Below are 26,909 nucleotides of genomic sequence, written 5' to 3'. Positions count from 1 at the left end.
CATAATCACTTCTCTGTTCATCTTGACTAATTGAGGAAACTGCTGGTCGCTTACAGATTCTAGCGGCGAAAGGTCATCGGAGTCGTGGTCGCCCTCTGTGTCTGTGCCGCTCCTTGCTGTCGATGTCTCGCCTCGCTGCCGTTGGTTCGCCTGCGGGCCTCCTCTTCGTCCGTCTTCTGTGGCCAGTCCCTCGTTCTGGTAGTCCGTGGCCAGTCGGAAGAGGAGTAGCCGCTATCCTGGTCACGGCACCATGTCGCGGAAACCAGACGAGACAGCTGCGTTCGATGCGAACGAAATCAAGATTCTTCTTTTTCTTTATTGCTTTTCGTAGCGCGCGCACCTCTCGAGCCCGCCGTCTTCGTTCTCTTCTTGTCCGCTCCCATGCGTTTCAACACACCGGTTAATGGACGTTAAGCGAATAGCTGCTGCTCAGGGCATGGAAGGTGGGTATCAAAAGCGATAAAATAGACGTAGCGCAAATGTATCAAGTCTTGTGGCGAGTGATGCTGCGCCGGGAGATTGACCGTGCCGATAAAACTCGGTGCCGTTCCACTCTATGCAGAACGATCACCAGCGAAGCTGTGTATGGGGACCCCTTATTGGCAAATTGCACCTCCGCCGCGGGTCGGGCCTGTGTTGCACTATGTTCGGGATTGGTCCACGTATGAGAAGCGCTGAATGCCTCCTTCACCTCCACCGCGGGTCGGCCCGGTATTTGACTATCTTCGAGATCGGTCAGCGTATGGGGAGTGCTTAACGTCTTCTTCACCTCCGCCGCGTGTCGGCCCGACATTGCACTATCTCCGCGACCGGCCCACGTATGGGGAATGATTGCTTACTATGCCAACGACACGAAAATTTCCTTGTACGGTAGAGGTATACAGATTGACTGTAATAGCTGGTGGTATGACCGACGTAGTGAACCGCCATGCATAGAGGCCTGTCGTCGAAGGCATCTGGTAAAACAATGGGAAAGGTCTTGTGTCGGTACCGACTTACAATTTCGCGGTAACTGAGACATAGCGCTGCATCGTACGTCCCAGCCTGTGATTGCATCGACAGAACTGAGAGACGCCACTACGGGGAGCTCGTCGCAATGTTCAGGCAAAACCATGCCTCTTTATTCTCATTTGGCTGATGGAGAGTGAGTACGAGATGCAGAGCAGACTGGTGTGTCTGCTGCGGCTGAGCGAATGACAGTAAGGAGATCTGGCGGGCAATATTCGACACACAAAAACGCTTTGATCTATACGAGCAGCGTTGACTGATCGGAAGTGGACAAATCGAGCTTATTGTTTACCGTGTGAAGGAGGGCCATGTATCAAAGCTGGCTGCTTCTACCATTATTTGTAGCTTTGACACAGAGTAGTATTTTCCACCGCAATGTGGGGGCTCTTCGTAAGCAGCATGTAAAACACGCTGTCTAGTATGGTTTTCACAACACTCTTTATTTTGTGCACTGCCACATGCACATGTGGACTGTTTTGAACTGGTTGTTAATGTCTTCGATGAAGCTCGCGAATCATTCACCCGGTGGCGGTGCTTGCTCCACCGAATGCCGCTCTGTGCCCAGCTTGCAAACAGCAAGTCGGCGAAATACTCCTACGAAGCACGTCTTGAATGCTGACAACATCGGCATGCAAATCTTTTCATTGTTTCACTATACCTGCGAGATAGATGCTAAGGTTCTTCAGTGTCGCTACATCATCGCACCGTCAGTCTACGCCTTCCCTCTGGTTACCGCAAGCCAGTCCTTGGTGTCCTTTTCATCCGCGCCGCTGAAGCCAGAAGGGTCATCTGGATGAGCATACCGGAGTAGACGAATGATGGGGAAGAGAGAACTGCTAGGATACGTCCTAGGTTATATTTGACGATAGTACAGGTGAGGGTGTTTTCAAGCCACCCTGCACCTCAAGCAATTTCTAAGCGGTTTATTAAATGCAAGTTCCAAAATGCTAATGCGACCCGCAGGACACCAAGTCCAAGTACTAGCGCTTATCTCCAGCGTAGCGCTGGACAATCATCCTTGGCCAGCGTTTACTGTCTTCGCTAAACTTGTAACTTCACGGTTAGTTGTAAAACACCGGCTCTAGTAAAGTTCCGCTGAAGGACTCGGACACTAGGGTAAATTGTTTTCATGAACTTCTTTTACAGAGACACAACAGTTAGGACAGTGCACGGCGGCATTCAAGTAAAGACCAATCTTGAGCTTTGTTTATGTAAATATTAGTTTTGTTATGTGACTGGCATGTCATGCGAAGGGGCATATTGCAATGATCTGCTTGGAACTGCTAAGCCTGTACCTCGCTTTTAGACCGACAGTCGGCGGCCTCGAGTGGTTGAAGTCCTATGCAACAGTTAGACGCCGGACAGGCGTCCACAGCTATCGAGCATAACTATTTCCACATTTTACTCATAAACGAAAGATTTCTGTCAGCCTTCTGCTACCGAGCGTCGTGATGCATCTCGTTAAAATGAACATAGCTAGGTATTACTTGCTTTTCTTTCGCTCCTCCAAAATCAACACAATCTCTGGATCAACACCGGCATCACTAATTGCTTCGTTGGTTGCTGGATCCCTATGCGCTGGGCACCATTCTCGTATGCAGGAATCCTTGCACGCTGCAAGAAACAATAACAAATAAATTGCTGCGTCTTCTTTGCCTAGCCTCTCTCTTAATTGTATGGTAACTGTTGTGGTGACCGTTGCAAGAGGGAGGCTTTTTCCACGCAATAAGTGTTTGTCTGGGTTTAGATGATGCGTTCATTTACCTGTGAATTCCCAGGACCCATCACACGAGTCGCCCATGACTGTCTTTCGCTTTCTCTGTCACCAATTTCGTGTTCTAAGAGACTACAGATTAATAGAACTATGCACTGCATGGTTTCTCCTTATTTGGGAGCTCCTGCAACGAGGGTTCTGACCTATTTTATGGGTATGCAAATGCCCTCCTAAAGCTTTGATCCTTCCATATTATTTGGCTTTCTTAAACGTAGTCCTGCCTAGCTCCAAGAAGCTTGTTAAGTGGTATAGGCACGTAGGGATAAAAAAGCTCAGTGCCTTCCACTTTGTGAGGAAGGATGACCAGCTAAACTGCGTATGTTGGCCCCTTAATGGCTAACTACTGAACCGCCGCGGGTTAGCCCGGCATTACACCGTCTTCGGGATTCGCGCATATGTGGGGAGTGCTTAACGTCTTCTTCACTTCTTCCGCGGGTCGGCCCGGTATTGCACTATATTCCGGATGAGCCATCGTATGGGGAGTGCTTAACGCCTGCTTCATATCTGCCGTGGGTCGGCCCAAAATTGCACTATCTTCGGGATCGGTCCACGTTTGGGGAGTACTTAACGGCTGCTTCACCTGCGCCATGGGTCGGCCCGGCATTGTGCGATCTTCTTGACCGGCCCATGTTTTGTGTCTACTCACAGACATGATCCTGGGGAAATTAGCCCTTGACTGCTTTACTGTAAAATTGGTTACGTCTTCGTGTTTCTTAATTACATACCTAATAAATAATTTATTTGTTAATGACGATGACGAACGCAGCAGCAGTGGCAGGGGCGCGTTCGCGCGGAAGCGCCAAGGGGTGCCAACGACGTAGCTATGGAAGAAGACCAGCACGCTGGACACAATCCTGAGGATGATACTTTTGTGTGTACACATGGACACAATCCTCCATGAACTAGCCCTTCATAGCTTTGCTGTAGAAGTATTGTTAAAATCCTGCTTCAGATATATACTGATTTACCGTGTGACAATTCATCACACAGGCAGCAGTTGCACTGATATATCGGTGTTCATTGAAAGATACGGCATTCACTGGAATGTGAGCAAGTTCACCAGAGCGGCTAAAGCCATGCATACTTTTCCTACTGGTCTGCAATAACGAGGATTTCAAGGCGAAGCTTTTTTCGCCTAGAGTTCCGTGTTTTTCGTGACTGCGTGGTTGCTCTTGGGTCGGTAGGTGAATGAACTGATATATTTTTTGGTGATATACAGAAAGGTTGAGCGTTTAAGAATGATAGTGACAGAGAACACGCTTATATGATGCTTGTATGCTGAGCAAGGGTCGTATAACGTAAAACTATAACAAACTGTTATTATTCCAATTTGCTGACGCAAATTTATGTAACCAGAGACGGAAGCATCAGGCTTTAACCCGCATCGTTTTTGAAGAGGCTAATGAAACGCTCTGCTCATTTTTAGGAGGGACCTTTGTTGGAAAGCGAAGAGCATTGTCTATATTGAATGGTTTTTCTTATCAAATTGGCTAACAAAAGGCTAGGACAACGCTTTCGTGGAGAAGGTTTTGGTGGGCCTGAGTAAGCTCAGTGCGGGTGGATGACCGGATGCGGAGGGGGGGTGGGGGGGGGGGAAGGTGCAGGCGTCTGCGATTGATCCATTTCTTCCTTCTTAGCTTCCAGTCACTGGTTGAAAATGACGGTCGCCTACAAAGAAAGCTCAAAATGCTGCTAAAACGCATAATTAGCAGGAAGAGTTGGCGGCGCAATGGCCTATTCGGGGCGAACGGGCTTCACAACTTTATACTGCCACGCGAAAATGTTATTCCATGCAAACAAATCCATGCTGCCCAGTAGCTCCTTGTAGCCTCTGCCAAAGTCATTGGCGGAAGTCATCTTCTATTCCTCTCGGAACGGGGCAGTCTCCACCTACTGAAGAAAATATGAACTTATATTCGGCATGTTATTGCATCTCTATTGCACACACGTCACTTTGACGCGGTCGCCCTTCGTGTTTTTGTGCCTTTGCGTCCCAGATAAGTACAGTTTGTACAGCGCGACACATTTGACCAACTGCAGAGTGCTGATGGGAAAAAGGTGTCGAATCATAAATACGTAATTCAGGAGAGCACGTTGTTGGGCGAGTCGGTCGTACATACTTAAGGAAGGGAACTGCGCTAAAAAAGACACGGACGAGTAATGACATGGACGGGCGCCCGTCCATGTCATTACTCGTCCGTGTCTTTTTTAGCGCAGTTCCCTTCCTTAAGTACATAAATACGTAGTTTTATTTTGTACGGTCTAATCATGCATAATCAGTCTGTATATGTCATATTATAGGTTGCGAGGGGCAGTTCGCCCGGTTTTCGTGACGTCGCATGAAATAACGAGAAAATGGAGGTGTCCTGAAAAGTGTCTGACCAATTGGAGACAGCCGATTGCAGAATTCGAATAAAAGCAGTTTTGAATAGTTCTACGTAATGAGGTCCCAAGCATGCGCACTTCTGTGGCTCGTAAAAGCAAAGAACTGCCTTCATTCATAAAGAATGAACATGTTCATTAAAGTGAACATGTTCAAGTGAACATGTTCATGTTCATTCATAAAGAATGAACATGTAATGTCGGCTCACTGGAATCTCTTCACTAGACCAGTATGTGTACGGAGTGGTGAAATATATTTCTCAAATTCTTGGATGTACTTTATTTTCTTTGATTTGGGCACTCAATATATGCTATGTGTGTGCGCATTCTTGGCGAATCACCGTGAGTATGCATGTCCACTATGATTCCCACATAAAACTCACATGTATAATGTCGGCTCACGAATACCTCTAAATAAAATAATACTGAATTCTATTTGATGGCCTCGTTGATTAACTTTATTTTGTTTGGTTTAGGCAGTGTGTATATGCCAAGGTGGTGTACCCGTTCTCAGCCAATTTTCCTTAGTGAGTATTTCTAAAACACATCAGGTAGAAAATGCTTAATTGTTGTTCCTGGACACGTTTCTTCATCATCACCACTCATCGCTCGATATGCTTCATACGTCGCGCTTCTCCTTGCGGCGTCGCTACGTATGCATGTCGCACTGCACATCCGCCTAGTTTAGAGCTGGAATATAGGCATACCTTACGAAGTGCACAAACGTAAGAAAGTGCACGAAAATAAAGTTGTCGACTGTGGGGTGGATAAACGTACATAATCAATGAGTTTACACGCTGGAAAGGATGCAAGTGAAACTGGTGCGCGCAGACGAATTAGTTGCATAATAGTCAGTTAACTGCTTCACTAAATCCTTGTTTCAAATTGATTCCAGCATATGAATTGAATCTGGTTAGTTCTTTATTTTATTTAAAAATAGTGCACTCTTTGAGACCAGTAGGTGTGGCAATAAAATGTTAGTGATTTAGCATACATAAAACACGAAAGACTCCAGATGGGATAAGTTTTGAATAAACGGAAAAAGCAGAAGAAACACCAGTTCGCTCGACCTTTTCCGAGTCACTAAAGGTAAATGCATGATAAACATTTTGGGTAATCGTAAGGATGATGAAAAATCGCTGACTATTACGATACTCCCTAATGCGGAATTTGAACGCTGCTGTATACGTGTTTTCAATTCGCGATACATTTAGTTAAAGAAATTGAGACTGATCTCAGCCCACTGAGTGACAGTGGGCCAGTGCCGCCAGTGCCTTTGCAGAGGGAGACGCAGTATGGAAACGCTAGCGTGATTAACGGCATTGGAGCCAGCTGTTGAAGCAGATGACGGAGGCGCGAGCAGTGGCACGAGCGCGTTCTCGCGGTTACGCCGCCGGACGCCGACGCTAAACCCTGGAGTGGGCGCCTAAGAGCTGCGCTGTAAGAACTAGGAAAGCGATAAACAAACAGAAATTCGTGTACAATCCGGTGACATGATTACAGAGCAAAGCTTGCTGAAAAGCATCTGCATGAGATGCATCAGAAGGTAGGTTATTTGACTGAATAATACCCTGACAGAAAGAATTATTGAGCATGTTCTTATAAAAAGTGTTTGGCAGCGGGGTAGGGTCGTGACGATGCCTACACGGGCACTATATAAACGATCCCAACTTATCAATGCGTACTTGTATTTCTGTTTTCTTTTTCCCTAAAATGTAACAATTTCAGGTCAGACGCCCGATTTTCAGGCAACATTAGAGCAGAAGAATGCTTGAAATGATGCTTGTAATACATAGGAATGACCTCAGTGCAAAAATTTTGACTTCCCGTGTCACCTTGGTTCTCTTTCGTCGTGCCTCGGGACTTGCTAAGTTGTGCTAAATGAGTACTGTAGCATTCTTTTGCGTACGTCTATTATGTCAGCCCACCCTCGATTCCGTCTTCAACTGCCAGCGTATTACATTGAAGCTTAAATATTAGGTGCGAACTTCGCTGCCATTATACGGTATTCTCAAGCCCTGGAGGCGTTCGTTTTGTAGGGGAGTGTACGGCGTGGCTGCTAAAAAAAAATACGCTGGCAACCACTCGCACTTACTCGCCCCCTTCGTGGGATGGACCGTGTATCTATTGGCCACAGCACCTTTGTTTATTTGATTGGAAATCTCGTTTCTCGCTGGGGTCTCTTCTCTACTCGTGCTCGGTTTCGCGCTACTCTCCTTGGTGCATAATTCTCGAGAATAGAGCGCAAGTAAAATATTTTATCGAGCCCTATGAAGCTGAAGCATTTTCAAGCACTCGCACTAATGCTACTAATGCTTCTTCGTCACAAGGACTTGGCGATTTCGCCCGCTTAGCCGTTTGTTACCAAAAACGCAGATCTTCGCCTGAGAGGCTAGATACGACCGTTCTTCGGTTATATACTATTCGCAAAGTCGACGCCATCTTCGCGATCATTGCGACTCAATGCTGATGACTTCCCGTAGGCAATTCTGTTCTCATTATCTTTGCGACAACAGGCACAGAGCTCTCTCCTTGCTTTCACAATTCTCTTTCCACGCAGACCACTTACAGTTCTTCAAGGTGTCGGGCGATAAGCTATCGTCATCAATGCTACATAGTTATGCCGAACGATTCGCCGCGTTACGAATTCGTCCAGTGAGGCATCGCTTCCACGCCTACGCACAACAATGGTCCCAATACCAGCCACTAAAGGAACTTTTCCGTGCTTCGAAGGTGCATCATGCACTTACAGGGAGCCTCAGGCACGATGCCTCGAGTTAAAAAATGTACATGGACCATTCTACGCGAATACAACACCAATACTGCTTCATTGCGCCGCTATTTGGTGTGCACAGAGGAGCAGTCGCCATAGCCGTGTGATCGACGCAACAAATAAATATATTTCGCCAGGCCAGCATACTGTCCCGTGGTGCTGACGTTGAAGAACACAGTAGCAATACTGTGAAAGACAAAACTAACTTTTCTTGGGCGAACCTGAGCCCACAAAAACAGGCTACACTTATAGCGCAACGATAGCGGCGAATACAGTCGGCGATCGTCGAAAATCTGATCAGCGGGTGAACCGCATCGGCTTTTATACGTCAGTCTTCGAATGTTCCAGAGTAATCACTGGGACCCGCATGCCTTCCACAAAGTTCTACGCCATTCGCGTCGCGCATACGTGCAACCAGATTACACAAGGTTTGGCGACAACAGACAGCGGATAGAAGCATCGATAACATTCTAGATACTTCTGATACATGTAGGCGCGTCCTGCGCTGAGCGATAACATTTGTTAGGCGGTGAAACGTGTCGCCCGATAAAGCCAAACAAGTACACGTGTCAATACCCTCCTCTTAAAAGGCATCGACCCGATGCTGCAAACGAAAGTAATAAAGAAAAACACCCGTAGCGAAGATAACAACAAAATAAGGAAGTTCGTCAGCGTCCGTAAAATGGTTCGAGACGCACGTCGTGGACCACTTCAGATCGAGCGCGGCGCCGCTGTGAATGCGAAATGCCGTCTGGCACGACTTCATAGTCCAGTGCGCCGATACGTCGAATCACTTTGTAGGGTTCGAAATAGCGTCGCGACAGTTTCTTACCCAGTCCTCGTCGGCGTATCGGGGTCCAAACCCAAACACGTTCACCGGGCTAGTACTCGACGAAGTGTCGTCGGAGGTTGTAGTGTTGGTTGTCGGTACGCTGCTCGTTCTTGATCCGTAGGCGAGCGCGCTGTCGTGCTTCTTCGGCGCGCTGGAGATAGGTAGCGACGTCAACATTCTCTTCGTCAGTGACGTGCGGCAGCGTGGCGTCGAGCGTCGTCGTCGCGTTCCTGGCGTAAACCAGCTTAAACGGCGTATTCTGTGTTGTTTCTTGCACCGCCGTGTTGTAAGCGAAGGTTACGCACGGCAGGACCGCGTCCCACGTCTTGTGCTCGACGTCGACGCACATTGCTAGCATGTCGGCGAGGGTCTTGTTCAGGCGCTCCGTGAGACCATTCGTTTGCGGATGGTAGGCAGTTGTCCTCCTGTGACTTGTATGGCTGTATTACAGAATGGCTTGGGTGAGCTTTCCTATAAAGGCTGTTCCTCTGTCGGTGATGAGCATTTCTGGGGCACCATATCGCAGCGGAATGTTCTCGACGAAACATTTCGCGACTTCGGCTGCGCTCCCTTTCGGTAGAGCTTTAGTTTCAGCGAAGCGGGTGAGATAGTCCGTCGCCACGACGATGCACTTATTTTCGGATGTTGACGCCGGAAACGGTCCCAACAAATCCACCCGATCTGCTGAAATGGCCGGCAAGGAGGTTTCATCGGCTGTAGTAATCCGGCTGGCCTTATCGGTGGTGTCTTGCGTCGCTGACAGTCTTGGCATGTCTTGGCGTAACGGGCGACGTCGGCGGTCAGACGCGGCCAGTAATACCATTCCTGTATCCTCGACAGCGTTCCGGAGAATCCGAGGTGCCCAGTGGTTGGATTGTCATGTAGGGCGTGCAGTACTTCTGGACGCAGCGCTGACGGAACAACAAGAAGGTAGCTGGCGCGGACTGGTGAGAAGTCCTTTACGAGCAGGTTGTTTTGTAATGTGAACGAAGACAATCCGCGCTTAAATGCCCTAGGGACTACGTCGGTGCTCCATTACAGGTACTCGACGAGACCTTTTAGCTCCGGATCTGCTCGTTGCTGTTTAGTGAAGTCTTCCACGCTTATTATTCCGAGGAAGGTGTCGTCGTCCTCGTCGTCTTTCGGCGGGGGATCGATGGGGGCGCGTGATAGGCAGTCGGCGTCAGAGTGTATTCATCCGGACTTGTAGATTTCCGTGACGCCGTATTCTTGCAGTGTGAGGCTCCACCTCGCCAGCCGTCCTGAAAGGTCGTTTAAGTTAGCTAGCCAACACAACGCGTGATGGTCGCTGACGGCTTTGAATGGCTTGCCATATAGGTAAGGGCGGAATATTGCTGTAGCCCAAATGATGGCGAGGCATTCCTGTTCAGTCGTAGAATAATTGCCTTCCGCTTTTGACAGCGACCGGCTAGCATATCACCCGTTCATGGCCGTCTTTCTTCTGGACTAGGGCGGCACTGAGGCCTAGGCTACTGGCGTCAGTGTGGATTTTGGTATCGGAGTCTTCGTCGAAATGTCCAAGTACCGGTGGCGATTGCATGCGTCGTTTTAGTTCTTGAAATACGTCGGCCTGTGGCGTTTACCACTTGAACTCGACATAAGATTTGGTTAGATGCGTTAGTGGCTCAGCGATGCCTGAAAAGTCCTTGACAAAACGCCTGTTGTAGGCCCACGGGCCAAGGAATCTACGCACTGTCTTGATGTCGATGTACTGCGGGAACTTTGCGATGGCAGCTGTCTTCTGCGGGTCGGCGCGGACTCCAGATTTGCTGATGACGTGGCCTAGGAACAGAAGCTCATCGTAAGCAAAGCGGCACTTTTGCGGCTTCAGAGTGAGCCTTGATGATTTCATGCCTCGAGTACCGTCGCAAACCACCTAAGGTGACCGTCGAAATTTTTGGCGAAGACGACGACGTCGTCCAAATAAACAAGACACGTTTGCCACTTCAATCCTGCTAACACCGTGTACATGACGCGCTGGAACGTTGCAGTCGCCGAGTACAGTCTGAATGGCATGACCTTGAATTCGTAGAGGCCGTCTGGCGTGATGAAGGCGGTCTTTTCGCGATCTCTCTCGTCGACTTCTATTTGCCAGTTGCCAGACTTGAGGTCCATCAACGAGAAGTATTTAGCGTTGCAGAGCCGATCCAATGCGTCGTCTATCCGTGGAAGGCGGTATACGTCTTTCCTTCGTGATCTTGTTCAGTCGACGATAATGGACGCAGAAATGTAGGGTTCCCTCCTTTTTCTTCAAAAGGATAACAGGAGATGCCCACGGGCTTCTCAACGGCTGCATGATGTCATCGCGGAGCATTCCGTCGAGTTGTTGCCTAATAGCTACACGTACTCGCGTCGAAACTCGGTAAGGGCTCTGGCGGAGTGGTTGAACGCACTCTTCGGTTATTATGCGATGCTTTGCAACTGGTGTTTGTCTATTCCTCGATGACTTCGAAAAGCAGTCCTTGTATCGTCGGAGAAGACTTCTGAGCTGTTGTTGCTTAATCGTGGGGAGAATTGGATTTATGCCGAAGTCTGGCTCGGGAACTACGGTCACCGGGGTAGATGCGGCAGAATCCGAGAGGACAAAGTCATTGCTGGTTTCCACAATTTCCTCGCTATATGCGATTGTCGTGCCCTTGTTGATGTGCTTGAACTCTTGGCTGAAGTTGGTTAGCATAACTTCCACTTGCCCTCTGTGGAGTCGAGCGATCCCTCTTGCGACGCAAATTTCACTGTCGAGCAGTAGATGTTGGTTGCCCTCGATGACTCCCTCTACGTCAGCGCGTGTTTCGGTGCCGACGGAAATGACAATGCTGGAGCGCGGCGGGATGCTCACTTGATCCTCGAGCGCACTCAAGGTGTGGTGACTACTAGAGCTCTCCGGCGGTATCGCTTGATCTTCCCACAGCGTTTTCCATTTCGACTTCAGGTCGATGATTGCGCCATGTTGGTTCAGGAAGTCCATGCCGCGAATGACGTCTCGTGAATGCTATTGGAGGATATCGAAGGTGGCAGGGTAAGTCCGGTCTTGAACGGTAATTCTTGCCGTGCAGATTCCAGTCGGCGTAATGAGGGGTCCTCCAGCGGTCCGAATTTGAGGGCCCTCCCGTGCAGTCTTAACCTTGTTCAACTGGGCGGCGATGTGTCCAGTAATGACGGAGTAATCGGCCCCTGTGTCGAATATTGTGGTGACTGCGTGGCCATCGAGAAGCACGTCGAGGACGGTGGTTCTTTGTCTTGCATCTCAATTAGGTCTTGGCGTCGGATCACGGCAGCGTCGCGTTGACCTGTGGCTGGGACGTCGCTTCGTCAGGTGGTCTTTCATCGATGTGTTCTTTGCTGCCAGACTTCTTCGGGACGGCGGTGTGTCGTCGTTATGTCGTCGAGATAGTCTTTCGGTGTCTTCGTCGACGGCGGAGGATCTTCGTCAGTTCAACGAACAGTAACCGCATCTCCATCGGTTGCTTCTTTTAGTTTTCCGGGTATGGGCTCACGGACCGGGCAAGGGCTGGGCCAGTGTATGGACGGCGCTGCGGCGACAGGTAGCGGCCTGGAGACGGCGAACGGGACGGTCGTCGAGAGTTCCACTGAGTGGCGGCCAGGTAATCGGCGATGTCACGTGGGCGCTCCCCAAGCTGTGGACGATGCGCGTTGATGGCGAACCCTTAGTCCCAAGTCGCGGTATGGGCATCGGCGGTACACATGGCCGGCTTCTCCACAGTGATAGCAGAAGGGGCGGTGGTCGGGGGCTCGCCAAATGTCCGTCTTCAACGCGTAGGTGCGCTGGGCGACGGGTGGGCGTGCTGGCGGCGGCGGAGGACGGAACTGCGGCGTTACAGAGCCCTGGCACGGTCGCGGAGGGGGGCCTTGACGGCATGCGACGGCGTCGTAGGTGATCGCTTCTGGCTGGGGCTGCGGTAATTGAGGTTGCTCCTCAGGAACTCCAAGCGATCGCTGAACATCATCTTTCACGATGTCGGCGATCGAGGCCACTTGAGGCTGTGACGAAGGCAGGACCTTGCGCATTTCTTTGCGCACAATGGCACAGATGGTCTCTTGAAGGTCGTCGGAACCCAGTCCTTGGATGGCGTACTGCGGCGTGAGCCCCTAGCAGTTGTATTGCCGGGTGCGAATTTCCAGAGTTTTCTCGATCGTCGATGCCTCTGCAGAAAACTCAGCTACAGTCTTCGGCGAGTCACGAATATGTCCGGCTAATAGTTCTTGCTTGACGCCCCGCATCAGGAAGCGGACTTTTTTCTCCTCGGACATTTCCGGGTCGGCGTGGCGGAATAGACGGCCCATCTCTTCTGTAAAGATCGCGGTGGTCTCATTAGGCAGTTGCACTTGGGTTTCTAGTAGTGCTTGGGCTCGTTCTCGGCGTACGACACTTGAGAATGTCTGCAGGAAGCCGCTTCGAAACAGGTCCCATGTCGTTAAGGCGGCTTCTCGGTTCTCTAACCATAATCTGGCGGCGTCTTCCAAGGCGAAAAAGACATGTCGAAGTTTGTCGTCGCTGTTCCAGCTGATAAAAGCAGCGACCGTCTCGTATGTCTCAAGCCAGGTTTTCGGATCCTCGAATGTTGAACCGCGGAACGTCGCAGGCTCCCTGGGCTGCTGCAGCACAATGGGGGACACTAGGGCCGCCATTGGGGTTGACTGGGCGACGATCTTCTTGGTCGTCTCACGCAAAATTCCGTGCTTCCGGGAGAGTCCTTGCAGCCGGCGGCTATCTCGCTGGCTCTTGGCGACGTTGGTGTTGTCTTCCGCGTGCGGGCATGGGTCACGGCTTTGTGGGGGCGTCCGGTACGTGAACGCAAAGCACCTCCACCAGGTGTCACGCGGTGGAGGTGCTTGAAGAACACAGCAGCAATACTGTGAAATAAAAAACTAACTTTTATTGGGCGAACCTCTGCCCACAAAAACAGGCTACACATATAGCGCAACAATAGCAGCGTATACAGTCGGTGATCCCCGAAAATCTGATCAGCGGGTCAAGCGCGTCGGCTTTTATATATCAGTCGTCAAATGTTCCACAGTAATCGCTGGGACCCGCGTGCCTTCCACAAAGTTCTACACCATTCGCGTCGCGCATACATGTAATGAGACTATAAAAGGTTCGGCGACAACAGACAGCGGATACAATCATCGATAACATTCTAGAAACTTCCAATACATGTAGGCGCGTCCTGTGTTGAGCGATAACATTTGTTAGGCGGTGAAACGTCTCGCCCAATACAGACAAACAAGTACACGTGTCAATACGATCACCAATCTGCCCAGCGGTAAAATGCTCACCGCGAAAAATTCATTACCGTACTAAGCCAATCTCACCGAATTTCCCGACCTCACTTATCTCAGCGAGTTTCCATGGGAACTGCGTCATAAGATTGTCCGCAAGAAATAACCCAGTACGAGCCCTACGATTTTCTTCCATGCCCGTCGGCCTACGTCCGGATCACCTTTACATCGACCAAGCTAATTTTGTATCCTGTGTGCACGCAGGAATCGCACGCCGCTCAGATGGGCCATGGGCATCACCGCTTCATCTATTATCGAAAGAGATCGATAGCTGGCCACAACGTAGGGCTTTGCGTGCCATGAACGCCTGCACCATTTCAGAAAGCTTCTCCGTCTGCCACATACAGAACTTCGCCCTCCATTACGCGGCTGACATTCGTTCTTTATGCTTCATCTGGTCAAGGTGCAATTGCAAATTCCTGCCAACCCGGACGTCTCGAATAACGCAATCATGTCCTTTGGTTTGTGTGAGTAGGAAAGGGGCACAAAAACCTTCAAATGCTTTAGTGATTAAGTCGTCCGCATCCTCGACTTGTGCTTCGTCTATGTCGCCTAAATACTGGTTTCCTCTTAGAAAGCTCAAGTCCAGAAGCAGCTTCATCGCCTATTGTTCGATCCCCCCGATGCCCAAACATCATTCTTGAACGTACTAAACATACCTGGGGCACCATACGTAACATTTCTAGGCTACCATGGCTCAGCTGAAGGGATTCAAACTTTGTCTGATTGCATCTTGGCCCTGGAAGATTAACCTCAAGTAATCACAACGATGGGCCTCCGTCGTTTTTTCTACCTCAGAACTTCTAATATTGCACCTTTCTCAAATCTGTGGTGCGCCACGTTCTTTCATAACACGGCTCGACTGTTCTACCAGGTAACCAAGACATTACCTGGACAGCAGCTTTAACAAAAGCCCTCTAGGACTGCAAAACTTCTGCCCTAGACGCCAGTCTGTTGTCTCATTCAGTACCAGATGCTCACTTGGGGCTCTTCACGATGTGACGCCTCCATCATGCAACGCTTGGGGCAATTTGAGCCCCTTGAGGTTCTTCTGCAGAATACGCGCTGGCCAGGAATCGCCCTTTCCGCCGCTATAAGTTCATCAACGCAACTATTAACTAGACCCAGATGACTAGCCTGATCACTGCAGACCGCTTCTTGTAATCGACGAAGCGGTTGGAGACTTTCCCCACACCCTCGATGAAGAGTGCTGTACCAGCTATAATTACCACAAATTTCTATACTAAATCTTGTCACAGAGCGAGGATAAGTTTCCACCAGTCCATTAAAACCAGTTGTCTTTCATCGGCCAGCCTAACACCGACACCAAGCGTGCCACCCAACGTGTCGACACCCTCTCCCGCGTCTGCCATTAAGTTGTCGTGCGTCAGTAATGACCTCATGTAATGTGAAAACACATTGCCAATTCAATCAAGACACCTGAAGCTTTTTGACGTTAAGGACGCACAGCTATCACGATAATGCGATAAGTACTCAGTGATGAGATGGCAGCAATACTTACGGCGGTAAACATATTTTGCGGTGTTTCGTCCCGCATGGGCGGAAGTGGGGTGGTACAAGGAAACTGAATTGACCTTTTAAACGTCTCAGTAGCTAAACAAAGCATTGGTCATAATGGGCGTCAATACAGCACCTAAAAACAGGAGCTCCCGTGCCAGTAGGAGGTTTAGTGGGATAATTCACTGAAGCATACAAAGAAAAACTATCATGTGCCTTAGTTTAACGGCAGCACCGGAAACGAGTTGATATAAAATCACACCAATGAGCTAAGAACATGTAACGGTGAACAAAATTACTCTTGGGTCAAAGGAGCAATAATAATACGGTCGAAATATCCACGGTAAAGCGCACGTCATCCGAACTATGTTACTTAAAATTTGAACTTCGTGACAAAATTGCTTACAGAGTAGTAGTGTGTCAGAAGATGAAAGCTGCTCTGGTTTCTGGCTTGAGCTTATTCCCGGCTGTTCTTCTGCTCGTGTTATCCTCAAATTATTTATTCAATCAGAATTATCTGGTGCTTAGGTGTCATCGATGCGCATCCTGTTTTAAAGAGTTTACAAGCTAACCTACATAAAATATAATGTTTAACGTGCTCCTCTTCTCCCACTGACAGTGTTCGGGAACATTGGTAAAGTGCGAACGAAGTTTCATTAGTTAGGCTTACTTTCAAATCTACTGTATTGCAGGAAGCGTGCTCAAGACAAATCATGAACAGAAATATACACCACACAAAAAAACTGCCAACCATTCCACTCTGTTAAGATAAAATGGCAGCGAAGGCGGACGGCATTCAAAGCTCTCGAATCAAAAGAAATGTGCCTCTCCTCCGTCGTGTTTTGGCCCGAAAATAGTGCAATATCAGGCCGACCCGCGGCGGAGGTGAAGCAGGCGTTAAGCACCCTGCGTACGTGGGCCGATCCCGAAGCAGGCATTAAACACTCCTCAAACGTGGCCCATGCCGAAAATTTCGCAGGCCGTTTTACCCAGACAACAGGGGTGTGTGCCATTGAGCTTGGAGCCATTCTGCACTATCACTAACATCGGCCCAATGATAATTTTTTCTGTTGACGGACGTCGAAAAAACTACGGAAGGTTAGTCATATACAGCTTTTGCTGTAAAAGTATATACGGCACGAAATGATCGTTTGATGAGCGGGGTGAGATGTTTCAAAAATGGCCACTTACGTGTTGTGCAAGAGGCGAAGTGCGCCCATGTGATGAAAAAAAATGCTCGGTAAAGCGGGAGCTTCATTCTGTAGTGTCAGAACCGGGTGTGTGAATTTCTAGAAAAGAGATAAAGAAAAATCACAACACTAATGCCAAAACAGAAAGCACATTCATATAGATATACAAAACGTGAATTCCTTCAAAAGGAAAGGTACAGAGCTTTCACCTATTGCGGATATCTATGTTAGACTTCCGCGATGCCTGAAATTCTGCACAATCCGCGGAATTCCGCGTAGCCTGCTTTTCGGGAATGGCGCCGGACCTTTCATGGGCTTGCGGAGAAAACAAAGTTGATTTGAGCATAGTAACATGTGAAAGGTGAATTTTCGTGGCGGAAATACCAGGTAGGAATTGCCCAAAGGCTCATAAGCGCACAGTTATGTCGCGGGTAAACTGGATCACATGCAAAACAGTATGTCACTTCCGATAATATACTGTTTATGGTACAGTGTTTGCAAAGTGCAAGTGACGGCAAACCATTTATTAATGCGATGTCAATTATGCGGGCGCTCCGGTTGCATTCACGCTCTTGAAGCCGTCGCCATCATGCTGCCTCGCTATCGAGGACGCAGAGAGTCTCTCGATGCACTGTCTCTCTATTCACGTTGTAAATGAGATACAGCTGAAATATGGTCCTATCTGCTTCATCAGGACACGGACAGTACCAAAACAACGGACAAAGCGTGCATGTAGTAATGTGCTGTGTTCAGTGAGTGAGCCATGTGCAATACTATGCAGTGTAAGGAACAATTAGATTATATGCTGGTTTGTAAAAGGTGATAAGGCATATGAAGTTCTCCAGTGCAACTATTAGTTGCTTCGCTTTGGGCACCAATAGAGCAACATACCATTCTACTCCGCTCGTAACCTGCGGGGCGAAAAAGCGACATATGATTTAACGCTGTTTTTAAAATCTAGTAGCCACCCACAGCGAATTTTAAAAGACGCTCACGCCAAAAGGCCACGTCAACACTTTTCATAACCCTGAGCTGGGCGTAGGCAATCGGCGGCAGTCGGCAGGACTCATGGTTCACAGTTTGTTTGCTCTGTGAAGTGCTTTTAGCCCTAGCGTATCATCACGTTTGTTTAGCGGAAAGCATTTTTCACGAATGCAGACCGGTTTTTTTCCCTCGGAGTTCAGGCCATTTTCGATACCAACTTCGACCTCACTTGGGGCCTTGACCTCCTGTAAAGCGCGAGTAAACAATGTGGAATCACTTAGCGCTTGACACATCCCCTCTGGGATACTAGGTATAGCACACGTATAGGTTCTTCCACAAGTACGCATTGGCGTCAAGTATGAAATACAACGGGCTTCGTCCGCCCTAAGCGGTGAATTCACCAGTGAAACCACAAGTCAAGGTATGGTAGAAAGCACAATCGGTTGTACTGTAGAATTATTGCAAGTTGGGCAAGTTGGAATGAAACCATAATGACTAATGCTGCATCCCTGTCATTATTTCTCCTCATATGTGTCCTCTTCCCCTATGCGCATTACTCCCAATGAACATGGTAAAAATCGACTGACGTACATTGAGGTATCATATTAAGTGGCCTACATGTATATGACAGTACATAATCTAAAATCCAAAATAATATAATTGTATGTCGTTTTGCGGGCCAGAACCACTATCCAGTTATGAGGCACGCCTAGCTGAGGGACTCCAGAATAATTTTGACCAGCAGAGTTTCCTTAACGTGCACCTAAAGCTAGTTGCAAATGCGTTTCCGCATTTCGCACCCATCGAAATACGGCCGATCTGGCTGGGATTAGATCCTTCGACCTTGTGCTTGCCAGCCCAACACCATAACCACTAAGCAACTTAAAACGATGACTTAGGAGCATACCTGCTGGATCCGAGTGTATGGTTTAGTTGGGCAGATGAGCAATATTGCTCCCTTGTAGAAGTGAAAAGCAATGCATGTACACTGATCAAATAGCGCGATCTACATACAGTATGTCACTCTGCACTTTTCGAGCCAGATTACTTACGTGTTAACCTACATGTTCAAAGGTCGAGGAAACGACGGAAATCCTTCATGATTACCTGAGGGTAATCTTCTACGGCCAAGATGCGCTGAAACAAAGATTTAGTATTCCTTCTGCTGAGACACGGTAGCATTCAAAAGTGACAGATGGTACCCCAGGTGTGCTCATTATGTTCATGAACGAGGTTGGGCGATCGAGGAGCTCCAATAATAGGCGAAGGAGTTATTTGGGGACTTCAGATACCTGAGAGAAAGCCAGTGTATTCCAGAGATAGACAAAGCACAAGTTGAGGAAACGGATGACTTAATCAACAAGAGATTTAAAGGTTCTTGTGCCCTTTTCCTACGCAAACAAAGCGAAGTACATGATCGCATTATTTGGGACGTTGTCCCAGTTGTCAGGGATATGCGATTAGACCTTGACAAGATCAAACATGAAGAACACGTGATAGCCACATGATGGAAGGCAACGTCTCGTATACGAAAGACACTCTCGGAAATAGTGTTGGCGTTCATGGCACCTGCGGGGTGGCCAGCTAGCCGTCTTCTTCCATAATAAGTGAAGCAGTGATGCCTACGGAATTTCTGATCGGCGCGCAATTGCTACATGGAACCCGGATACACCGTTAGCCTGATTGATGCACAGGTGGGGCGGAGCTATAGCTTCGGACGCAGAAGAAACTCGTAGGGCTGAACGGGTTTATATTTTATGGACAGTTTTGTGCCGCCGCTCTCATGGGATTTGGCTCAGATAAGTGAGCTAGAGAAATTGGGCGAGATTTGCTTAGCACGGCCACGTATTTTTCCCGCCGAGTATTTCATCGCTGTGTTATGTGGTGCTCTTCTGCCTTCCAGGCGAAGAAAGACCTGTTTGTGCAGTTCATAATAAGGCTATGTCGCTGGCGCCCCCGTGCACACTGATAGCAGCAGAATGAAGCAGTATAGGTCTTATATTCGCATACAATGATGCGTGTTTATTTAACTCGAGGACTGATACCGGAGACTCCGTGCATTTGCATCATACAACGGCAAACAAGGACCGTAATGTCGCTTTATTTCTTGTTGTTATTAAGACCATTGTCATGCGCAAGCGTGAAAATGGTGCCGTACCAGACGAAGCGTTAATGCGGCAAATCGTTCAGCGGAACAATGTGGCACTGCTGCGACAGCGTGTCGCCAGACACGGTAAATATAGTAAGGGGTTTGAGTGGAAAGAGAAATGTGCAAGCAAGGAGACAGCCCTGTGCGCCTTGTCGAAAACATCGTCAGAAAAGGCTTGCCTAGGTGGTCTTCAGTAGTGAGTGGCGGTAATGGCGTCGACGTTGCCAAAAGTACATGGCGGAAAATGTCTTGGATCGAACTTGTCAGGTGAACATGTGCGTTCTTAAAACCGAAGCAGAAAGTGGGTGAAATAACCAAGTTCTTTTTAGGAAGAAACATTAGCGCAGATGCTTGAAATGGCTCTGACTTCGTAGGGCTAGACACAATATTGTGCCTGCGTTTTATTCTTGAAAACCGCGCACTAAGGAGAAAAGTGCAAAACCGAGCAAATGTTGAGAAGGCACCCCAACGACAAACGAGTTTATTGGAACACATATCCCGAGATGCTGCGACGAATAGATACATGGCTCGTCCCATGAAGCGGATGCGTCCGCGTAAGTGGTTGCCTGCGTTCTTTCTGTCTTTTTTATGGTCACGTATTTACTTCTCTGGAAAATAGACACTTCCTGGGCTTGAAAATACCGCGTCCTGGCAACAAAATACTGCCCAATTCTTTAAAGGTGAAAAATTTGGCCCCTTGGTTAACCCCCTTTCTTCTCGTTTATAAAGTAACGAGGGTTTGGATCCGGCACCATTGATGCCTTCAGGTAGCATGTGTGGGTTTATTGGCCTGGTTACCTTCACCCAAAACGATCACGTTCCCGTGACGCCTGCCGCAGAAAGGATGTTCCACATCCACCGCCAAGGTTTGCGAATGGTGGCGCTGGCTAACACTCCGAGGGTTCTACTACGAAACAAATACCCAAGAAAGTCGATGTGCAAACGGCGCCGCGTAACTCAATTGGTAGAGCAACGCACGCGTAATGGCAACGTTGTGAGATAGTTCCGCAGCTGCGTTAAGTTGTTTTATCATCCACTTTCATTTCCATTAATTTATCATCCCTTTATTTCATTTATTGACCACAAGCAATGTCCCCTATGTTCTCTTTGGTGTCAATGTTTGTTGGCTTCTTATGATATCACTAATAAAATCAGACCCCTTGGTTAACCCCCTTTCTATTGCGCACTGTCGTCACACTTCTGTCTCTATAAAACAAATTCATCAAAACACTTTACCGTAGCTTCCGAGTCTTCGAGCTGCAATTTATTAGGGGCCGGTGCTTTACAACTAACCGTGGAGTTACGAGTGTAGCGAAGAAAGTAAATGCTGACGAAGGATCATTATCCAGCGCGATGCGGGAGATTACCACTAATGATTGGGCTTGTTGTGTTGTTCCTTTTAAGCCGCTTAACACTTCCATTAATATATAGCTGAAGAATTAGAGTAGGTGCAGGGTACCTTGAAAACACTCTTAGCTCTACTGCCATCAATCATGCCGAGAACGCATCCCGGCAAATTCTTCCTTCCCCATTCTTCGTCTGCTGCCGTATCCTTATCCAAATCGACGACGCCGGCTTCAGCGGCATGGATTAAGATAGCGTGGAGGACTGGTTTTTGTGACGAACGAGAGGATAATCGCGCACAAACAGTCGGAGGATCCAGAACACTGAAGAACTAAGGGAATTGTTTTACGACGTTGCCACCATTCAAAGCCTGGTTTTAGGGGCATTTCGCCGTCTGGCTCTTCGCAAGCAGCAAGCAGATCAGTATTTGTGGAAACAAGTACAGCCACCGGGCGAATGATTCACGAACCACATCGAGTACATTCTCGACCAGCGCCAGACAGTAAACATGCCTATGTCGAATTGTACAAAAGCAAGACTTTTCTGAAGGGAATACAAGACAACGTTTTTATAGGCTGCTTGTGAAGATCCCGCACAATGTGGTGAAAAACACTACATCACGAGAAACCTACAAATAATGCAACAAGCATTTGCCATTGCTCAGCCGCAGCAGCCCCAGCTGCCTGCACTGCATTTCTTACTGTCATCGAATTGAGTAACAAAGAGCCGTGGACAGCTCGTGAACATCACGAGCAGCTCCCCGCAGCAGCGTCACTCAGGTATGTCGATGCTATCACAGGCTCGGACCGTTCCATCCAGCACTAGTTCTCAGTTATCGCCAACTCTTAAGACGGTACCGACCACAAGACGCTGTCCCATTGTTTAAGCAGATGCGTCCGACAACGTGCCTATATGCTTTGCGGGTGACTACGTCTTCCTTACCGCCAGCTATTATCGACGCGCGCAACCTTCTGTCGCAGCATCACCCGCGACAAGCCTTGCAGTTGCGCTACGTCCGCTTCACCTCTCTTAAGACACGCCTTCGGTTCCATGAGCAGTTGTTCACCCAACGTCCATTAGCCGGCGTTCACGTTACCGACGTTGCCGCTCATCATCGGCTATGTGGCTTCGTGCTGTACTTCCACAAATTGAACAGTGTTTTCGCTATCCACGAGGCAAGGGCTGCGGGGCTGCTAAAATAGAAGCCAGCATCGTCGCCCATTCTATGTAATTGAAGCTCTTGTTGAAGGGCTTCCCGCCGTCGCTCTAGCGCATATTGGAGGGGCCACGGTTGTAATTGAAGCGAAACTGTCGCCTGCGCGGGAAATACAGGAGGCAAATTTCATTGCTCTTCCACACAGCCAACGCTCAGCATGTCGCCCTTTACTGGTGTATCCGGTGCGCATTGTCACTGAGGACACCCTGTAGACTATCGTGCCTGTGTGATTTCTTCATGGCTGCGATGTCATTCTACGGTATTGGGGTTTCTTCTGGTACAATAATTCAGTCATCTACTATGCACGTACTGATGCAGAATTTGCCAATGTCAGGCGTGATATTCGCCATCGTCACCCGCATTTTCTGTAAAATTTTCGGTAAATAAGATATCACCATTCCTCCCAACGCCTTACCGTTTCTGCCCTTGTGCTTGAGCAGCTTCTCCAACGCAAATGCACTGTTCTCACCATCTTGACCTGTTCCTCATTGTTAAGGCTATTCTGCTAACTTTAGCGCCCCACCACTGTCTCCATCCAACACCACAGTCTTTCTAGCCTCTTTACGCAATTGTTACCCTGCTTAGAATGTGTTGCCCTGGTGATGTGAACACCAGAAACCACATGCAAATCATTAAAAATTAAATTATGGAGTTTTACGTGCCAAAACCAGTTTCTGATTATGAGGCACGCCGTAGTGGAGGACCCCGGAAATTTAGACTACCAGGATTCTTTAATGTGCACCTAAATCTAAGTACACGGATTTTTTCGCATTTCGCCCCCATCGAAATGCGGCCGCCGTGGCCGGGATTCGATCCCGTGACCTCGTGCTCAGCAGCCTAACACCATAGCCACTGAGCAACCACATGCGGATGCACATGCAAATCATGTACTAGCTGAATCGAAATTCTTGCGACAGCTACCCTGCACTGACTATTCCATCTGCAGCTGACACATTGTCCACAGTTGAGCTCGCCCCCTCCATCACCGAAGGTGTTACACCGGTTAAGCGTTCCCATGCATCTCAGAAGAATTGTTTTTTCGATGTCCGACAACTTTCTCTGGGCCGCTCATCAACGGTCACCCTTAACGTAAACATTGCCTAACACCTGCCACTGCGACAACACCCGTATCGCATATCTGCGACAGAGCGTATTGACATCAAAGAGCTAATCAACGACATGCTTCTCCGTCTTGAGATTACCGCTTCGTATGGTCTAGCGAGGTCTCTTATTCTCGCTGTTACACGCAAGGTCCTTTGCGGTCCAACTAACCGTGAGCCCCAGAGGAGCGTCCGTGTCAACACCTGAATGGCCCTTTCCTTCCTGGTGCGCTGGTGTGGCGGACACTCCTTTCCAATACTACTAGCTTCTGTTCGAAACTACTCCCCATGTATCAAGGACCCTACACCGTTTTACTGCGAGCGTCTCCCGTAAGCTTCGCCATCGATCCCGCTGCTCCGTCTTGGTAGACGTTGTCAATGCCTAGGGCCTCAAGACATACAACGAACCACTCATTATCGCAAGCTGTTAGGTCAGTAGCATAACCTTCTTTTCGTTCCCGAGGGTAATAGCAGCGAAGACGACGAACGCTGGCGAAGCACAATCAGTACAACGTTAGACACAATATTTCAGGTCATGCTCGAACTCGGTGTTGGGTTCTTGACCACCGAGTTGGCCTTACGGTACTCTTAAAAAACAGACCGCTTAACATAAGGAACAGTAATGCCACAGGGATATCTGGATACCTCGCCAATAAATGTTTATCGCAATCAAACCAAAGTTCGGTGGTGAAAATTTCTTAGATGTCTAATTGGGTCTGATGCGAGCGTACATGTTTACGAGAACAAGTTGTGAGCAGCGACGATGTAATGACGACAGCAGTTAAGGGAAGACGACGATGTTGTGAATACAGCATTTTGACGGTGGTAAGATCCCTTTTGGCTACTTAAGCTATCTTTGCAACTTTAGAGTAGGCGGACGGAAACGGCAGATGCTCCTTATCTTGGCGTAGGGCTCAGAAAAAGTCAGCCTCAGATCTAAACACTGCAATTTGTGAGTACAGGAAAAGAAATACGCAAAAGAAACCTTTCTAATTTCTTGTCCAAATAACGCGGTTGTAATTTATAATTATTGTAAATTTAATGGTTGCCTGCATGGGGGCTGCTGTGAAATGCTAAGGAAAGCAACCCTTAGCTGTCTTTATTTATTGCAAAAAAAGACAAAAGCTGGCTGCAATCAGCTATAATAAAGGCTAGAAAATGAGCTAGACCGAAATTGAGGTAATAAATTATTGTTTTCTACATTTACTTCACCCGCCATGGTGGCGCAGTGGCTTTGATGCTGCGTTGGAGACGAAATGCATTAACACCAGTGTATCGTGCAATCTGTCAACGTTAAACAATCCCAAGCTGTCAAAATTATTCCGGCATTCCCAACTACGGCATGCCTCGTAATATAATGGTGCTTATGGCACATAAGACCCTATAGTTCATTTTCTACATTTATTGATTTCTTGAAAGAACGCTGAGGCTCCTAGTGCATTTTATAAACATTCAGCGGAAGGTAACAATGCACGAGAAGTGGCACTGGAGCATTTGTGGCAAATCAAATGTCAAAAGACAAGAAAGTGGTTTCAGTGGTGTTCATGTTACAATATCTGAAGAAACAATGGTATCAGTGAAAAGTCTGCTGGCAAGGATGAGTCGTGCGCAGTTAAGTCTTAGCAGTATTCTGCAGTTAGAGAACCAGTGACAAAATGCGCAAGTATCGCTTATTACATTAAACACAAACATACGCGACCATTCAATCAGAAGTGCTGCTTAATAGACCGGCCTCAGCCGTCGTAAACACGATGACACATGTGTTACTCATCCGGGCTGCTTGCACTTATTTGCTGATCGATTGTGCGTAGCGTAGAAAATATACTTGAATGGTTGTAATGGCCTGATAATACAGTTTGCTTGATCTACTGGCGTTGTTGATGGACGGCACTTTGCCTGCAGGACTACGGGTGCATATTACCAAACACATATCATCACATGAAAAACACAAACTCATTGCCACAAAAAAAAACTATTAACGATTGTGTGCTCGTATAACATTGGCCGAAGTATTTAGTTGGGCATTTCTACAATTTATGCACCGAAAAAAACATTGTTCAGAAGAACACGTAAGAAAGCAGAGAATGTGTGACCATCGGTTACGGCAGGCACGTGCTTGCAATACAGAGGCATGACAGCGACGGTGGCGGCGGCGTCAATAGCGTGAACGCGCCTCGAGTGTTGTTACACTTGTTACCACAGTGTAATGCCCAATCGTATTACTTCCGATGACGCTGACGGCCTTACAGCATATGCCGAGCCCCTCCGAAATAAAGGCTTCTTTTTTTGCTGCACCCAAATTTTATTTGAAATAGATGTGGCAAATGCGACAATTCTATCCCTTGAGGTATATCACTCAATGAAAGAGACTTTTCTTTAAAAAAAATCAACATATTTAAATAAATAAGTAATTTAATTGCACTACTTGAGTTCTTAAATAAATTCTTTACGGCATATGCTCAACTTACGAATTACCCGCCGTGGTTTCTCAGTGGCTATGGTGTTAGGCTGCTGAGCACAAGGTCGTGGGATCGAATCCCGGCCACGGCGGCCGCATTTCGATGGGGGCTAAATGCGAAAACACCCGTGTACTTAGATTTGGGTGCACGTTAAAGAACCCCAGGTGGTCGAAATTTCCGGAGTCTTCCACTACGGCGTGCCTCATAATAAGAAAGTGGTTTTGCCACGTAAAACCCCATAATTTTTTTAACTTACGAATTCATAGTTGTGACTTTGCAAGGCATATTGACTTGGAAATTAATTTTGAGGATGGCACTGGTTTCCATCTATGCGCCTTCAACCTTGCAGCATAATTAACTGTGGTTCCAGATTTTAAAAAAGACGCTCTTTCATCCATTGAAGTAATAAATTAACTGGAACGCCAATGCGTTTCGTCGGACACATTGAAAATTAGTATCTCGAAATAGCGCAATCCTGGCAATATGATCCAAGTGGATATGCCTCGCGACCATTGTCGGAGGACCTCCTGCTAGGTGCAAGGCCACATAGTTGACAGACGATAGAGACAATGCGTGCTCTTTCACGTTTCTTAGGCGACACGGGCCTAGACTCACGCTTGTGATAACCTTTATACAATGCGTCCTTCACCTCGTTCCTCCCATTATAATCCCCTTTTGTGACCCTCTTTCTTCCCCTCTTCCCCTTCCCTTACCTAGAGTAGCAGGCCAGATGCTCCATTTTCCGGCCGACCTCTCTACATTTTTCAATCATTAAACTACTTCTTCTTCTCACCGCTAGAACTGCGAAATTGGAATATATGCTGTAAAATATTTATTTAGAAAATTAATTAGATAGCTTAT

At 47.9% G+C, this 26,909-nt stretch overlaps 1 long non-coding RNA gene across 1 annotated transcript in view; it reads right to left on the bottom strand.

Annotated features, from left to right (window-relative positions):
- Positions 1-2,505: 2,505 nt before the first annotated feature.
- LOC129382967 (uncharacterized) overlaps positions 2,506-26,909 on the bottom strand; it is a 62,207-nt gene continuing 37,803 nt past the window's right edge. Inside the window, exons 2-3 of the long non-coding RNA XR_008610932.1 lie at positions 16,798-16,895; positions 2,506-2,622 (exon numbers count right to left, since the gene is read on the bottom strand). This is a non-coding gene — a long non-coding RNA (uncharacterized lncRNA). The remainder of the gene's footprint in view (positions 2,623-16,797; positions 16,896-26,909) is intronic.

This window comes from Dermacentor andersoni, chromosome 3 (assembly GCF_023375885.2).
Source record: "Dermacentor andersoni chromosome 3, qqDerAnde1_hic_scaffold, whole genome shotgun sequence".
Taxonomy (NCBI): Eukaryota; Metazoa; Arthropoda; class Arachnida; order Ixodida; family Ixodidae; genus Dermacentor; species Dermacentor andersoni.
This window is presented reverse-complemented; position numbering and strand designations above follow the sequence as displayed.